Source organism: Hyperoodon ampullatus (assembly GCF_949752795.1).
Source record: "Hyperoodon ampullatus genome assembly, chromosome: 9".
In the NCBI taxonomy this organism is placed as follows: domain Eukaryota; kingdom Metazoa; phylum Chordata; class Mammalia; order Artiodactyla; family Ziphiidae; genus Hyperoodon; species Hyperoodon ampullatus.
The window spans coordinates 97,941,367-97,959,092 of NC_136922.1; the positions used below are offsets into that span (position 1 = coordinate 97,941,367).

A 17,726-nucleotide genomic window follows, 5' to 3' on the forward strand; every position below is an offset into this window, starting at 1 on the left:
CACAGAGAAATGGAAATATAGAAGAATGTTAACAGCTAATAAATCTGGGTGAAAAGAGTATAGATTTTGCTGTATTATTAAAATTTTCTGTAGGTTTGAAATGTTTCAACATTAAAATTCAATATTAAAATTAGGACAAAAAATTGGGAAATAGGTTAAGAACTTGTGGACGGAAAGCGTTTTTGTCTTGTTCACCTTGATTCCCCCCAAACTGAAGTGATGCCACTATCATGCGTAAAGTAGACAGCTAGTGGGAACATGCTATAAAGCACAGGAAGCTCAGCTCGGTGCTCTGTGACGACCTACATGGGTAAGATGGGGGGTGGGGGTGGAAGGGAGGTCCAAGTGGGAGGGGATACAGGTGGACATAGAGCTGATTCACCTCACTGTACAGCAGAAACCAACACAACACTGTAAAGCGACTATGTGCCAATAAAAAAAAAAGGAAAGCAAGAAATGCTCACTGATTTGAAGTGCATTAAAATAAATCCTAATTGAAAAAAATGCATGCCAAATTTAGGAGAAGTCACTGGCCAGTGATACCTGCATCACAGCTTCTTGGAAGAGCCTAAGAGAGATGCAGAGCGCTCAGCCTGGTATGTGGGAAGGAGTCCTTCCTTTGCCAACTTATTGAAGCTCACCAAGGATAACCTCTACTTACACTTACTGATGCAGGCGGACCTGAAAATTAACCCAAATTATGTACCAGAACGTCTTAGTGCCTGGGAAAATGGTAAGAGGAGACTTATTCATTGTTATGCAGGCTCTGATAACAAGTCCTCAGCTTTGCTTTCTTTTAGGACATTATCTCTCAAAATCCTGATCTGCCAAAGACACCTCCCAAGGTGAGCGCTCACCGGTCACCTCTCTATCTTGACAACTAATCCTTTCTTGAACTCAGGTGTCTAAGGAAGGGCTCTTATAAGTCTGTTTGAAAGGGGCTGCATTTATCTTCATCTCTCACAAGTCACACATTCTCCTTGCCCTTGGATCAGGGCTGGCAGTCATTAGAAGGCTTCTGATGTTCAATTATTCTTCCATCTTCACATTTCCTGTGCTGTGTCTCAGCCTGCTGTCCGAAAAACAATCAGACCAAGAAAACGCGGCTGATTGGAGGAATCAAAGCTAATTATAGGCCAGTTAGAAAACATCTCCCAGCATTAGCACTCTCAAATGTTCAGGCTTCTCCAAAGCAAACAAAATTTGTTATTATTTTTCTTTGTTAGAAAGAAGATGTGTTATATCATTAGCACTAAATTCTACTCCCAGGTCCCATGTTGCAGTTAAAGAGTCCATCAGAGCTGTTTTTAGGGAAAAATCCAAAAAAAAAACCCCAAAACACAAAAAATTTACTGGGTTTATGAAATAAAAAGGGCAGTCCGAATCCATAAAATGTGACCTATTTACATTCATTATTAGTGGCAAAATGAATGATCTGCGTAGAGCTGGCCAAAAATGATCAGTGTGAAAAGTCTGTATCAGATTTAAATGCACATGCAAAGACGGGGATGCTAGTCTGTCCAAAGGCTGCTCTGAGTTGATTTACTTTGCTCTGTTTCCTTCACCTCCTGGGGCCCTGCCTTGCCACCTGTGGACACTGGCATGCCCCCAAAACATTCACACAAGTGGGAGAATGATGGCTATATATGGCAAACACCATCCCAATTTGCTGCCGACTGGCTGTAGAACACTGGGCAAGTCATCTTGTGCTGCTGGCCTCAGTGCCAGCCCTGAAAACAGGGTTGGATTTTCCACTATAATATGCTATGGCTTTTGCTGGACGTTCCTTAGGTGACCTCAGCATCTATGTGCAAAATGCCAATAATACCTGTCCACAGTTATCTCTAATGCAGCTGCTGTAAAGATGAATGAGTTAATGTCTGTGAAGGGCTTTGACTTCTCCATGCAAGTCCTGAAAATTTGTTGTATTATTATCATCATCTCATCTGCACGGAGGAAGCTTTAAAGTGGCATTTGCTTCTATCCTTCAAATGTCAACAGAGATTATTGTAAGTACATCAAACAAATGGAAATGGCACAGAAAAGTGAAGGAAGAAAATATGTGAGGTAGCAAAGTATAATTACTTAACATCAATCCCAAACCTGCAGGTGACATCCATACAATCCATGATCTTTTAAAATTTACCAGTCAAATCAGATAACCCCAAACAGACTGACAAATAAAAAAACCCATATAAACATTATGCTCAGAAAAAGGCATAAACGTATTGGGAGAACTGTTACAGGATGCTGCACCTCTTCCTTGTAACTTGAGAAAGAGGAACGAGATTAGAAGATTGAAATGTATTGGGTTGGTAAAAGATGGTGGCACTCCCAAAAACTGCTTTGAAGGACATAACTCACCTGAATAAGATTTGATTAAACCAGTTTATGAGCCAGCCTATTTTATACCTCATGTATAAGCTGATCTGACATCTGTAACAACTAGGATATATGTTATAATTGGTGAAGACATCTATTAACCTTATCAATAACCATATAGATTTCAACTAGCTATAGTATGTTATGTGTAGGATGTGGATTAAAGCTGTCACCTTGGGTATAGATGGAAGTGGGGAAAGTGTGGAAATCATAAAGGCAAAGACACATTTTGGCTTGTGACATTAGAGAGGACAAGTTCAGAGGCATCCACGCAAATAAAGCCAGGCGGCTCTAAAAGGGGATGAAGGCCTGGTAAGTCTGCTTTACAATCCACCGTTACTGCTCTGGGATGCCACGTCATACAAAAATGCTTTCTGATTTAGTTAAAAGTAAGTTTCTTACAATGTTTTAATGCCAAGCTAATAGTATATGTTACTTAAGTTTGATAAATATGATAGTCATTAAAAATGAAGACTCTGCAGCAATACAGAAAAATTCCCTAACAGACATGTAAGAGAAAAAATCACATTTCAAACTATATACATTGATCACAACTGGGAAAATATGTGCATGCATATAAATTTAAATTTTCTTGTTACATTTTTAAAAATAATAAATGGAAAAAAAAAGAATGGCATGGATTTTCATATAACCCATGTAAAGAAGGAATGCCCCCTTAGAGGGAAGAGCAGAACCACTTTGGAGAAAGGTTTACAAATTCTGAACACAAGGTACCCCCCTATTATGTTACAGTGAGGGTATTTTTTTTTTTTTTTTTTTTGCGGTATGCAGGCCTCTCACCGTTGTGGCCTCTCCCGTTGCGGAGCACAGGCTACGGACATGCAGGCTCAGCGGCCATGGCTCACGGGCCCAGCCGCTCCCCGGCATGTGGGATCTTCCCGGACCGGGGAACGAACCCGTGTCCCCTGCATCGGCAGGCGGACTCTCAACCACTGTGCCACCAGGGAAGCCCCAGTGAGGGTATTTTTGAAAATACCTATAATATCACATATATTTACACATACCCTCACTCCGATACCCACACCAATATGTGAAATAAAACTATTTCCACCACCTAGGAAGAATTAGAAACATCCCCGCATATACTGATAAATCTCAGGAGTGAAGAATAGGTGCCGTTAGAAGTTGCTTCTCTATATGTGGCTGGGGAAGACCTAGTTAAATTAATCCAAGGACTCTGAGTCTTTGAGTTTACAAAAGCTCCTGAAGTTCTGAAAGATTTGCCATGTAAACCCCTTCAAGATTCTGGCTCAATCTTGCTAACTTTAGTCAGACCAGCTGCTCCCCTGAGGGGACACCTTGCTGATGAAATACCCACTTCTCTCTCGAAGGCATCTCCCCTGCTGCCCGGGGCCTTGCATGGTAACCTGCTTTCCTCTTTGGCTGTACCACCTGCTCCCCTCTGGATTACAGGTCAACTCCAGTTTCTCCAGACCTCCCTTCCCACCCTGTCTCGTGCTTTTACCTACCAGGGACAACAATACAACTGGACTTCTGATACCTCTCAGCCTGAACCTCTGTGAGACTCTTGAAAATGAAATCCCAATGGTCACAGTGGCTTTTCACTGCCTTGTTGAAAAATATTTACAAAACAGAAATGGCAGATGAGTGTTTACCATCAAAACAAAGTTCATTCAATTATGGGGCTATTTTTAGAACAGAATTTCATTTAGTTAAAGTCTGACCACTGTCTTTTAGGAAAACAGCATTTAACTCAAATGTTTTATTATTAACAGAAATGATTTGTTATATTGAAGGTAATAAAACAGTTTTAAGACTCTGTCCATGAATGTATAAATATATATGCTTGCTCCTAATATATTTCATCGTGACCTATTTCCATTTTTAATTTCCCCTCACTGATATACAATAATAATATTTCATATTAGAAACAGTGGTCATCTTACCATATCACTATTCTAATGAGTCTGAAAATATTAGCCATTCTCAAAAGCAAGCTACTTTAATTCACTATTAATATATTCCCTCCTACTTTAGTTATAATAATCAATCCATTTTTCAATATTCATACCATGGATCCTTTCCTGCTGACAGCTTTTACTTCTCTCTTTTCTTGACGAACCTTCTCTGCATTAACTATTTGCATACAAAGTTGCATATTATGTTATACCAAGCTCAAATATAAAACTTTCTATTTAGCATTTACTGTATTACTGGAGTGGTGGCATGTACTTTCTACCTCACACATTAAATATGCAAATGTCTTTTTCTCCCCATCAGGTATATGACTTGGTCTAACTTCTTTTATCATAGAATTTCTCATCTGGAAGGGACCTTATCTATGATCTAGCTCAGTGGTTTGACAAAGATAAAAATGGAGCTGCTCCTACTTTGACCAGTTAGGATACTAGGCTCAGAGCTCTGTCCACTTGGCTTTACCCCCACTCCCAAACTAAGGTGGCCTTACAGAAACTGCTAGGAGTCAGAGCTTCAGAGAATGTAGTCCGAGAACCACTGGTCTAATATCCAACCCCTTCATGTCAAGACTGGGAAGCCAATTCAAGATACCTTGTTGACCTAAGTTACGCCCAGCACCAGAATCCAAGTCTACTGACTTCTAGCTCGGTGTGCTTTCTGCTTTCACACAGTCAAACTCTGGGACCAACACATTGATGGGCTCCCCAGGACCATTTTCAGATTGGCTGATCAAAGTTAAATGATTTTGAGCTACAGAGTGAATATTTAAGTTGCCTGAAATGTAGCAACGTTACCTAAATGTTTCTAAAGCTCAGTCATAAAAGAGAAAAAAGTGATTCTTGTAGACTGACCAATGTTGTAGGCTTCAGGCCAGCAGGAAAACTGAGTCAGCAGTTTCTCACTCTTTATCTTCAAAGAAGCCACAGAGCATGGAAGCAGAGCATAAAGGGCTTAACCTAAGGACTTTTTACTGCATTTTCTTAGTTAGATGATGCACTAATTCCCTCATAAAACACTGTCTATAGGAGTGTTTCTCTTATTGTCAGTGTTAGCCACCGTTTAATGAAGTAGTACTAACAGTCTAGACAAAGGAGAAAGAACATGTGCCAACAGGCTTAGCTGCTCGGACATGGTTCAATACTAGGCTTTTTAGTAAAAACATTTTGCTATATCTATAGAAAACACATTAGATAAAAATTAAGGTGAAATTCAGCTAATCTACATTCACTTTTAATATGGGAAGATTATTTCATGGTATAGAAGAAAGACTTAAATGACAGAGTCTTTATTTGTAATTCTAGGGAAACTGATCTCTATCATTAGAGAACATGAAAAAAAATCATTTGAAATGAATGGCTATAATTGCAACTTTCAAAATGAAAATTACTGTTTCAAAATATCTGACATCAATTTTACCCAAATCAGATGATTATAACATTTTTATAAAAAAATATTTGGAGGGAGGGATGGAGAATGGCAATTTTTTTGTTATATTGAAAAAAAAATCATTCCTTAAAAACTGAGGTATACAGTTCTTACAAGCTAAAGTTACATCAAAGCTGCAGGTTAGGGCTTCTCTGGTGGCACAAGTGGTTGAGAGTCTGCCTGCCGATGCAGGGGACATGGGTTCGTGCCCCAGTCCGGGAGGATCCCACATGCCGCGGAGCGGCTGGGCCTGTGAGCCATGGCCGCTGAGCCTGTGCGTCCGGAGCCTGTGCTCCACAGTGGGAGAGGCCACAGCAGTGAGAGGCCCGCGTACCGCAAAAAAAAAAAGCTGCAGGTTAAGAAGTGATACTTATTTGGCATGATATAGGCAGATTTACAGCTCTCTAATCTATTTGGTAATAACAGTCATTACTAAAATTGAACTTATTTTTAAAAACTGTTAAATCACAAGTATATACATATAGAAGTAGCTTGAGAATGTCTTTTCCGTATTAGCAATTAAGAAATAAACAATCCCATACATTCCCCGCGAGCATCTAGGTGGACAGAGTGAAGATCCGTGGCTTCCGCCATTCCTCTGACGACACGTGGCATCTAGTCGGTGAGAGGGTTTGCGGGGGGCACCTCTGATTCTGGCCCTCGTTGTGCTTTGCTGATGAGCGGGGTCTAAGCTACTCATTTTGGTCCCATCAAGAGTGGATGAAGCATGCCAAACCACCCTCTTGATGGTTACAACTGTGACTTCTCACTTTTCTACTCTTAATCAAAGACATTTTTTCAAGAAACAATCTGGGGCAGTTAATATCTCTATCCATATTCTTCATCTCAGTCATCTGGAAAAAATGTGTTTGATCTGGGCTCCTTTGGACCTCACTCATGAATGCTCACTACAGTGCCTGTGATGTCCTCCGATTACTGGCAGATCCCTTGCTGCAGAGATGACGGACACAGTTGTGATGTCTCTCTTCTCTACACTTAGTAGTAGAGGAGTGACTACAGATCGGCTTCTCCTTGGGCACTTGCAGCCACCTGATGGATCTGGAATAACATCTGTCTCTGATCTTGGCCTTGGGGCGGGTTCACTTCTGAGCAGTGGCCAGGAAGCCTCCGGTGTCAGTTACATTCTACTAGTGCTGCAGTGTCCCATTTTCTGTGTATCGATGGACATGGCAGTGATTGATGTCTTGATGTCTGTTTCCTTTCTTCAGAATCAAAGGGGCATTTCCTACAATATGCACTGCAGGACTGTGGGTTGGGGCCAAGTCATGGTGGGCATGAATCTGATAAAATCTCTCTATTCTGGCCCTTATTCCATAGAAGTCTTATCCTTCCAAATAAGCCCAGAGATACAAACAACCTATATCTCAGTCCCCGTTTCCCTGTCAAGGGATGAAGAAACCATCTTGGCAGATTGTTTTTCCTTCTAAACATCTTGGGGCTAGGGATAAGCATCCTCTAGATCTGGGCATGACAGTAGGCATCTGGACACGCATCTGCCTCTGATGGGCACCCTGGTGAACTCCTTCCAGGTGCCTTCCTAGGCATTTTGCCTGAGACAGTGATTGATCTCTTCTTAATTCAGGATTTAAATGTGCTTCAACATTCTAAACAGATGCTACTTTGTTGACTACAACTGCTATTTGGTAGTTCTTTTTCTCCCTATGCTGCCCTAATATTTAAAATTTTTAAATCAAAAAGGAATAGATTTTTAAAAATTTTGCCACAAATACCAAGTGCTTTTTTAAACAGTAGCTAGTCCTATATGGCTCTCATAATGTGCAATGCAAGAATGGTGGTGTGTTTTAGCATTAATGTAGCTTATGTAAATGATTTTATACATCATGGAAAAAAGCCTGTAAAATCAAAGTAAAAAAGTTATCTTTAAAATAAAAGACTCACATATTAATCATATTGAACTTTAAGTTCATGACCCTCAAATGCAGAGGTTTAATGCACCATGAAATTAATACACTGGTACAATTATATACTGGTATAATATAATGTCTGCAGGCAAAGACATTAAATTTTTAACAGTGCAATTGACTGCATGTAGTTCAACCTTCAAACATGACGCTTGTGAAAAATTGCGAAAGACATGCTCCTGGTATGTGATATATGTTACTCGTTTCTGAAATGCTAAGATAAAAGGATCTACTTCCTGTTTTGATTTAGCCAAAACCCAGTGTGCAAAAGGATTTACACGGCCTCAAAAATAGTTAAGAGGCCATTGTAGGAAATACAAAAATAGCAGACCATCTTCTGGTCTAAGTTTCTCCCATATGGCTAATTCATGACATTTGGAGTTAAAGAGATAATATAATTACAACGGGAAAGAAAAAAAAATTGCACCTTAAAGGCCTTTTTATAAAAAAGAGTATAGTAAATTTCTATTGGGTTGACTTGCTATTTTAGGATACCTGAAATCTCTCTTTGTGTACCCAAGATTTTTTTTTAACATTTTAAAAAAATATGAAAAAGGGCAGTTACTGTAATCTACAAAGACATTCATATGCTTTATAAGACTAATTCTTAGGGGTGGGGGGGAGTTGTATGTATAGTTTGAAAAAAAATTCTTTAAATTGCAGTTGTGTTAATCTTTTTTTTTAATTCCCTTTTTTTTTTTTTTTTTCGGCACACAGTGTGGTATGAGGGTTCTTAGTTCCCCAACCAGGGATTGAACCCGTGCCTCCTGCAATGGAAGCCTGGAGTCTTAACGACTGGACCAACAGGTAAGTCCCCTTAATCTCTTTTTTTTTTTTTTTGCGGTATGCGGGCCTCTCACTGTTGTGGCCTCTTCTTGCGGAGCACAGGCTCCGGACGCACAGGCTCAGCAGCCATGGCTCACGGGCCCAGCTGCTCCACGGCATGTGGGATCTTCCCGGACCGGGGCACAAACTCATGTTCCCTGCATCGGCAGGCGGACTCTCAACCACTGCGCCACCAGGGAAGCCCCCCTTAATCTCTTTTTAAGTGCAAAATTTATTGTGAAAATTCAGATATTAAGGGTGATATTTTTATGTTTATTAAAATGAGTCATGAATTTTAAAAAGGTAAGAAACACTGGAATAAGCAGGCATTCAATAAGAATGTTGAAAGGGGCTACCCCAATCCATGCTTTGTTGTGGTAACGGACTTACTGTGTTCCATAGCTGAAGACTCTGACATTATAACACATCCTGACAGGGGTCCTAGCTGGAAATAAGGGTTCAGGATGTGTGCAAATATAGAGCCTTGGTGCTATGAAAAAAGAACTTTATGAAAATGAGGTGAGGAAAGCTATAATTATACTTGGCACTGTTCTCAATTTGTAGAAGATAGTCTGCCTGTTCAACAAACTCCAGTAAAAACAAGGAATCCCTAACTGTTTACATTATACAAAAGTACTACTATTAAAAATATTATTTCTAAAGTTCACTCACTACTCAGAATCATGTAAGCCCGGGAGAGACCAGGTTTGTTTTGTTCTCCATCGTACTGTACACTTAGCAGAGTACTGGGTCTAGAGTGGACTTCCTATAAATATTTATTGAATGAATAAATGAATACCTGAATAAAACAACCAACATAAAGACTAAGAATGACTTTGGTACCCATGACAATAAGTATCTGACCTGAAACTGGGTGTCTGCCCTACCAACATCCAGTCCACCCAGGCTGTGGGTCTAGGTGTCAGGTAATTCATCCAGGAAGCCAAGACACAGACCAACCCACACTACACTTTGATATTGATTCTCCCTGAGCTCTCAAATCAAGGATCTTTTACTGACTTCTTTTCCTAGAACTCAGAATTTCCTTACATGGTTATTACAGTGGAAGCATACTAACCCCAGATGTTCCAGAACTTATTTAATATTGCTTCCAGGCCACCTGACAGGTGAGTCCCGAAGCACCAGGGGGAAGGAGGAACTTGCCTCTGTGGCCAGAACCCTGTTCCCATTTTCCCCCTTTTCATCCTTTGAGACCATTAGCAACTTCAGATTACCTCTGATCCATAAAATACCACATGGACAGAACTTTGAGAAATGTTGTGTTTCTGATAAACTAAGTGTTTTGTTACGCTTTTCACTTTAGCACAACATTTATGTAGAAGTCATGACTCTTCCTGGCTGGTATCAAGGTGTTTCCTTCATTAGATGCAAAAAGCACTTTCTCTATGGCTCAGTGGTTTTACTACTGGAGGGAAACATCCCATTAAATTTTTCCATCAGGCAGGAAGGAGAAGAGAGATTCACTATGTGAAGAGAGGCAAGGTAAAGGTTTACTATATAATCCGTCAATGGTAATACACCCTTGTGTCTCTAATCAGGGGAACTGCGCCTCGCATTCCTTATGGGAACAAGGGAATTTCCGGAAGAGTAACAATAATCCTAAAAGTATGAGTATTCTGATATGACATTAATCATAACATTTATCATGCCTCATGGTTATACAGTTATAAGTTTAAGTTCTCCTTAAACTCTCTTAAGCCTGAATAGCCAGTATGAATAATAGATATTCACAATAGGTTTATTATGGTTCTATACAGCTCTGTGGAGTAATTCATGGAAGGTGTGGGTTAACATCCTGCATTATTTGAACTCTCTGATTCTAGATTTGAAAGAAAAATGTGCAACATGCTTGATGATGGGCAGTTCTTAGATCAATGAAAGTGAGAACACTGGATTGGAAACCAAGTCTCGGGTAGCTGAGACAGCCCTCACCCTGCCTGGGATCCCAGTTCCAGTCTTGCTAGGTGATGTAAGTCTGTATGTTCTGAGAGATCTGGCCAGCTGCTCCAATTCCACAGCTTGGCTTTACCTTATGCAAGGTGCAAAACCATGCAGCAATTAAAAAAAAACTTCTCCTTTACAGTGCAGCTGGAATTTCCATTTTAGTTCCTGAAGTGTATTCCTACAAATGTCCTTATGCCCATTCCATCACTGACTATTTCCTGGGTCTCTTCTGCCTCCTGAGTTCTATATTCTCTTAACTGAAGGAATAATAGATTCTAAGCAAAAGGCCATGTTAAGTTTCATAATGATCAACTGGTGAGAGACTGAAGATACAAACAGACAATGGCCAGACCACATGTAAAACAGAATCTCTGATGCACAACCTGCAGAAACCTGCCCAAACTCTTATATACAATAGCCAGCCCAGGAAGCCAGCCTGCTACAAGGCAGACTTGTAGGAAGTCAGACTGCTGTATCTATTAACAATCCAGGAAGCCAAACAATAACTTCCTAACAATTGACCCTAAGTGGCCGGGACTTGAATAATAACTGACAGATTCCCTAATTTTTGTCCCTGTTTCCTACTTTAAGACCGGCCAAAGAAATCCGAATGTTGGAGGACAGAGGGAATGAAAAATGCCCACCGAACTGAGAAGGTATCTTGAGACCAAAATATGAGGCAGGCAGCTCCACATAATTGATGGATCAGTTTAGTATAAGGTGACTTACAGGGTGGGATCAGGCAGACAACAATCCAGAAGCAATCGAAGCTGCACTCTCACCACCAAGGGGCCATTGGGCCCCTTGGTTTTATAGTTAACCTAGGGTATGGCGGTATGTGCTTGGAAACAGGAAGTGCATTTCTAAGTCAAGATTTATGAATGGGTCACTAGTTTTGTGGGTGCCAGGAATACATCAGCGAAGGTCTTCATCATTGTTGGGAGGCTAACAGAGAGCACAGAGGCCACCTGGACTTAATCATCATTAAACAATATCTATTAACTACAGGGACTTCCCTGGTGGTCCAGTGGGTAAGACTCTGCGCTCCCAATGCAGGGGGCCTGGGTTTGATCCCTGGCTGAGGAACTAGATCCTGCATACTGCAATGAAGAAGCCTGCGTGCTGCAACTAAAAAAGATCCCGTGTGCCACAACTAAGACCCGGCATAGCCTGAATAAATAAATAGATAGATAGATAAATAAATAAGTATTTTTTAAAAGTTGGTAGCAACATATTCAATAAATGTTTAAAAAAGAAAAACCAATATCTATTAACTACAAAGCCCTTGACAACAGAGACATGATTTACTGCAAAGTACGGTCTTAGGGAGGGTCAGTGGAAGGACAGGAGGAACTCTCTGGGCCCAAGATGGCATCAGTTATGCTAACAGTCATACACCAAATATCCTCTAACCAATTACATAGGAGGATCCACTGCTAGTTAACAGACCCCAATCGGCATAACCTCACGTCTTCCACTTTCCACCATAAAGTTTTCCTACTCCTCGGCCTGCCTTTGGGTCACTCGGTAAGTGACTATAAATAGTCTTCCTTGTTCTCATTTGGTTGGCATTCATTTGTTTCCAGAATGAGACTAAAAATGGACACAGAGAAAGCACTCAGCTTCAACTAGGTCTTCTGCTGAAGCCATGTTTCTTTGTTTTCTTGGTCAAGTATTTTGGAGTTATTGATAGCTACTGTTCAAACACTTCCACATATCTAAAACCTCCTACACTTCTTCTTACCTTATACGTATCCACTCTGAGCATATGACTCTACCCCAACTTCTTGGGGAAAACAAGCCCAAGAAGAACTGCCTCAGCATCTCCTCAGCATTCACTCCCAACAGCTATAGTTTCACTCACTCAATTCTCCCTTCCTCTGGTTACGATAGAAAAGGAAACATCTCTTCTTTCCGATGCTCTGGATTCTGCTGTCTCCAGCTTACTCACAGATTTGACCTACCGGTTACTCAGCACTCTCCCCTGTTTCTTCAAACTCTTCCCATCTCTTTGTCTGTCTGTGAGCACTGAGATGTATTCAAGGCTCTATCATCTTAAACTCTCTCATTCCCTGACTCCAAGCCCCTTTCAGCTCTCAATCTGACTCTCTCACCCACATTAGAGCACAGACATTAGGATTCCTTATCTACTCTTCAATTTCCACTCATTCCACACCCAGCTGCAATGGAGGTTCCACCTCTGTTATTTCACTGAAACTGTACCAAGATCACCAATGACTTTTTTTCCAAAAAGTGTGTATTCTCAGTGCCTAGTATTGTGACTGACATGTGGAAGAAACTCCTCTTTCTTGATTTCTTAACTTTAAAAATAGTTCTACATTGTTCCACTGTGAATTGGCTATAGCTTTATCTGAATTAACTTATACAAATCCCCATTACAACCAGGTGAAGGAGGTAGTGTTACTATTATTCCTGCTTTGGAGATTAGGGCTCACAGAGGTTAAATCTCACACACGTCTGATCTACCCCAAGATCCATCCTTGCCTTTTCCCTCTGAAATAACAACAGGAATAGACAGGAAAGATACCCTGAAACACCCAGATTTCCTGCTCATTTCCTGGCACATGAATAAGAGCTCAATAGATGTTGAGAATTATTCTTTTTCTAGCACCTAAAACCATGCCATACACATGGAATATACTCAATAAATTCTGACTAACTGAATGTGCCCAGAGAAGTCAGAACAGTGATGCTTAAATAATTATTTTTGCTGAGAGCTGTGGCCCGTGGGGGGCCTTTAAAGGCAAGGAAGGCATTCTTCTCAGACCAGGAGGCCTCCAGAGGCCTTTACCTGGTCACACTGATCTTACAAAAGAATAGGAAAAAAAATGTTTTCATTTTTCCTTTCTCTACAATACGCACTTACTCATTTCTAAAAAAGCACATTTATGAATGGTGGTATTTGGTAATCACAGTCATCTTTCTGAGAAAAGGATTTACCTTTATCTCATTATGGCAAATATTAGTTTGCAGGTGTGAATTGAAGGGGAGAGAAGTTTTTTTCCCTTTTAGGTACATGTATAAATACTGAAATTCATAAGACTTAACTTTGAAAATATGCTACTATAGGAAGATAAAGTGTAATTAGAGTTGAACAAAACAAAAGTGGAGATGAGAGCATCGATTTACTGATTTACCGTCTTGCCTTCCCTCCCACTGAAATCAATTTACGGTGGAGAGAAAAGATAAAGACAGCGGGAGGAACAAGGGGGTTGTTAACACAAATTATAAGGAAAGGCACTCCCCTCAAATTTGAGGAACTGAGCCAAGGGAGAAAATTAGAGTGGGAAACTGTATTGATACCGCACCGTAACAGTGCTCACATAACTGTCTGGGCTCCTCAAAAATCCCTACTCGAATAAAAGCATTAGTGTTTACTTGCCTTTCTGCCTAAATATTGTTAAATGCTTAGGAAAAGTCCCCAGAAGATAGTTACCAGTTTGCCAAGAGGTCCCAGGAGGAACTGCTTGCCAACTGCGAGATGTTTTTTCCTTAGTGTAAGAGCAAGGAGATATGACAGGATCCATGCTGTTATAGACACTGTGCAACTTTAATGATGCTGCCCTTACGGAAAGAAAATTATACCAAGAAAAAGAAAAGGAGACAGGAGGAAACAAACAGTCCACTAGCTGCCGACATTAAACAAAGGATGGGTTTCTGGCTCGAAATGCAATACAGGTAAAAAATTGGGAAGAAATGTATAAATTATTTAGAAAAGAGGAGTTAAATGTGGAAGGGAAAGGGGAAAACATCACCAGATAAACTGCCCAAAGCAGGAGACGTGGCTGGATGTGATATCTTTTGGAGCCACACTGAGGTCCTGAGGTTATTCTGCAATTGTCAGGAAAGCTAGCTAGGGGCACACCTAATGGCTTAGATGCTGTATACTAATAGCAAACAAACAAACAAAACCCATCCCAAACAAAAGGATTCTACATTATATCATAACAGACTAAATATTACTATTTTATAATCATATCTCTGAGGATGGACTCACCACTGGAAAATATAAATGGAAGGGTTTCCTTTATTCGAGCAAATACTTTAAAAGATGGGGAAATAGAAAAGCTATTTCAGAAAAGATAAGAAAGATCATAAAACCAAAAAGTGCTAAATTCAGTAACAAAAAGGGGCTTCAAAGCTATATTTGGAGCAAAGGAAAAAAGGAGTTGATCTCTGCTTTGAGAAGACGATGTAGCATCAATGACTCAGCTTTTCTTGGGCTTTCGTATTCTCCATCAGGGAAGATGGTCTTGTGTGTTGTACAAAGGAAACTGAGCTCAGGGAATGGGATGATGTTAGGGTTCTGTTTGCTGGACTCAGATCATTGAAAAGGATCGTTCAATCACGCTTGAGTAACGGCTTACTTTCCAGAGACTATCCTTTTACTTTTGCATATTGTCAAGAATAACATGCTGAAGTATGGGCTAAAGGATTATACAGACAGATGAATTGAGAGATGGTAAGTACCTTCCCCAAAGAGGACTGATTAGCGGCTCTCTGGAAAGGCCTTCAATAATGCAAGATTCTGTCCTTGGAACTATCCCCATTCAAGTTTCTATCATCCTCTTGGAATAAAATCTGTAAGGTTAATCTGATCTGTGGGTGACAGATTACCGGGAGAGATAAACTAAGGAAAGAAGCAAGATTCACAACGATCCTGAAAAGTTAAAGTTATGAACCAAAAGCAATGGGAGAACTATGTATTTTAAAAGGGTAAATTTTACAGTATGCGAATTAAGTCTTACAAAAGCTGTTATGTAAACAAATGAACAAAGGAAAGCAACTTCAGGATATTTCACTAGAAAATGTAAAGCCTCATATTTGAGTTAAAAAATCATATGTTCTGGATAGGAAAAGCTTAATTGGTGATAGTCTTTTGGTTTGAACAGACTTTGAGCTCAATTATTAGCCAACAGCATGGTCTACTGGAGTCTTAGCTTCCTGAGCACCAGACTTACCCTTAAATCCTCAGCACCTAACGTAATGTGTGCACAGAGTAGATGCATAGTAAATACTTGTTAATAAATATGCTGCTTAAAAACAACACAACAACAACAAAAAGAGCCAAAAACCTAATGCAACTTTAAGTTATAAAAGCTTAAATGTGGAGTTTCTTTTCTAATTAAGAAATCTAACATAGAAAAAAGACTGAAATAAACCCCAAAATGTTCACCATGGTTGTCTCAGGATTAGAGGATTATGGGGAAGTTGTGATGATCTTATTTCATATTTTTGTCTATTTTTCTTGTGTTCTGCTTTTGCAGAATGGGAAAAAAAATCCCTGCTGTCCATGCCCCCACCAGGGTTGTTTGAATGACAAGGATGATTATGGTCTGAATGCTTGTGTTGCCCCCAAATCCATAAGTTGAGATCCTAACCCCCAAGGTGACAGCATTAGGAGGTGAGGTCTTTGGCAAGTGATGAGGTCATGAGGGTGGAGGCCTCATGAATGGGATGAGTGCCCTTATAAAAGAGGCCCCAGAGAGCTCCCTGGCCCCTTCTGCCATGTGAGGACACAGAGAGAAGAAGGAAGTCTATGAACCAGACACAGAATCTGCTGGAACCTTGATTTGGACTTCCCAGCCTCCAGAATTGTGAGAAGTAAATGTTTGTTGTTTATGAGCCATCCAGTCTATGATATTTTGTTATAGCAGCCCAGACAGACTAAGACACTGAGTATGCTAAAATACTGATCCTCTCAAAAAACTGTATATCCCACTTTGTATTATTTTCATATATTTTTATGCATAATAACATGCATATTTTTTCTCCCCCTAAACCGTAGACACCTTGACTGCAGAAATGAGATTTTATTAGCATTGTGCAGAGTCCGATGGTAAGAACAGCAAGTTTAACCAATGCTGTATAACTGAACTAGGGCAAAGTATAGAATTTTATCCACACGGCTACTCTTACTTCATCCTACTTTGATATACTGTCTCTGAAAAAGTACTTGACTCAAAATAAATTGGAAAAAAAAAACGTTTAACCTTATGACTTAAACTTTAGGCCAGATGCCAGTTCTGGAAGTCTCCTCTTTTTTCTTATTGGTACTGAGGAAAAGACATTCTCTCAGAGCATTAACTTTTCTTTCTGTGCATGTGCTCGGTTATTTATCTGATGTTACCCTCTTGGCCCTGATGGAGGAATGTCACCTCTGAGTGTAAATCCTCCTGCACAGGAGGATTTCACCTCTCTCTCAATCAATTACAAGAGGCACTAAAGCAATAAAACAGAGAAGATAAACAAAGTTCACCTGCTTAGGTGGTGCACTTGCCACAAGACAGGGCAAGAAAATAGGCTTTTAAGGTCATCATTTCTGGACAAATCTAGAAGGGAATTGGCTGTTTATCTTCTACAGTTATGGGGCATTTCTGGGCCAAGACTCCCCAGACAAAGTATATTCCCTGGGGCCTCAGGAATCAGTATCGGTAAGAGATTGTACTTCTATTTCTGGTCATAAAAGAGACCCAGACGTTAGCAATTGCCATCTCTAGCCTTGAATTACCCTGTTTAAGTTGTAGGCTTATCTGGAAGGGCATTAAAAATAATCACAAAATAATGCAAATCCACAACCAAGCAAACAGTCCTATATCACTTTCCAAGCCACATTTCATCTCTCTTATTTTTCCATTTTTTAAGATCTGCAGCCAGAAGAGCTTTAATGGGAGGTGGAGAGGTGAATTCTATGCGAGGTGAAGCAAGCCTCTATCATCTTGGTATCACTTGGTATCACTCAGAAATATTCTAGCTAAATAAGTTTGATAGTGTGTGGCCATGTGCACAAGCTGGTTTAGATTATCTGGACAAACCTAGTTAGTCTTGGAGATGTGACTGCTACACCTATTGTATCTGTTCCTTAGGTTAAGACTTTTGATGCATGAGTTGCTTAAAAACTAGAGGTTTTCTTTTTCCCCCCCAAAAATTTCACTTTAAGACTTTATAAATTTACGTAGATTATCTTACTACCTATAGCAGAGGCTTTCTTGGGTACAAAATTTAGTACAATTTTGCAGGAATTTTCATCTAGAGCAGAGTCTGTCCCTTGACATGGGCGTGGCCATGTGACTCTTTAGGCTAATGATATGTGAACAGAGAGGACAGTGCACCAGGTCAGAACACAGGCCTTGGGAGGCTTTGCAGGTCTCTGCTTGCTGTCTTGAGTGTCCGGCACTGTGCTGAGAAGAATATGCTAGCTCTAAA

General features: G+C 40.2%; 1 protein-coding gene across 1 annotated transcript in view; it reads right to left on the minus strand.

Annotated features, from left to right (window-relative positions):
* The window catches only part of TPK1 (thiamin pyrophosphokinase 1), a gene marked incomplete at both ends in the record, with an annotated part of 342,964 nt that overhangs the window by 26,777 nt on the left and 298,461 nt on the right, over window positions 1–17,726 (minus strand). The gene's annotated exons all lie outside the window — the stretch shown is intronic.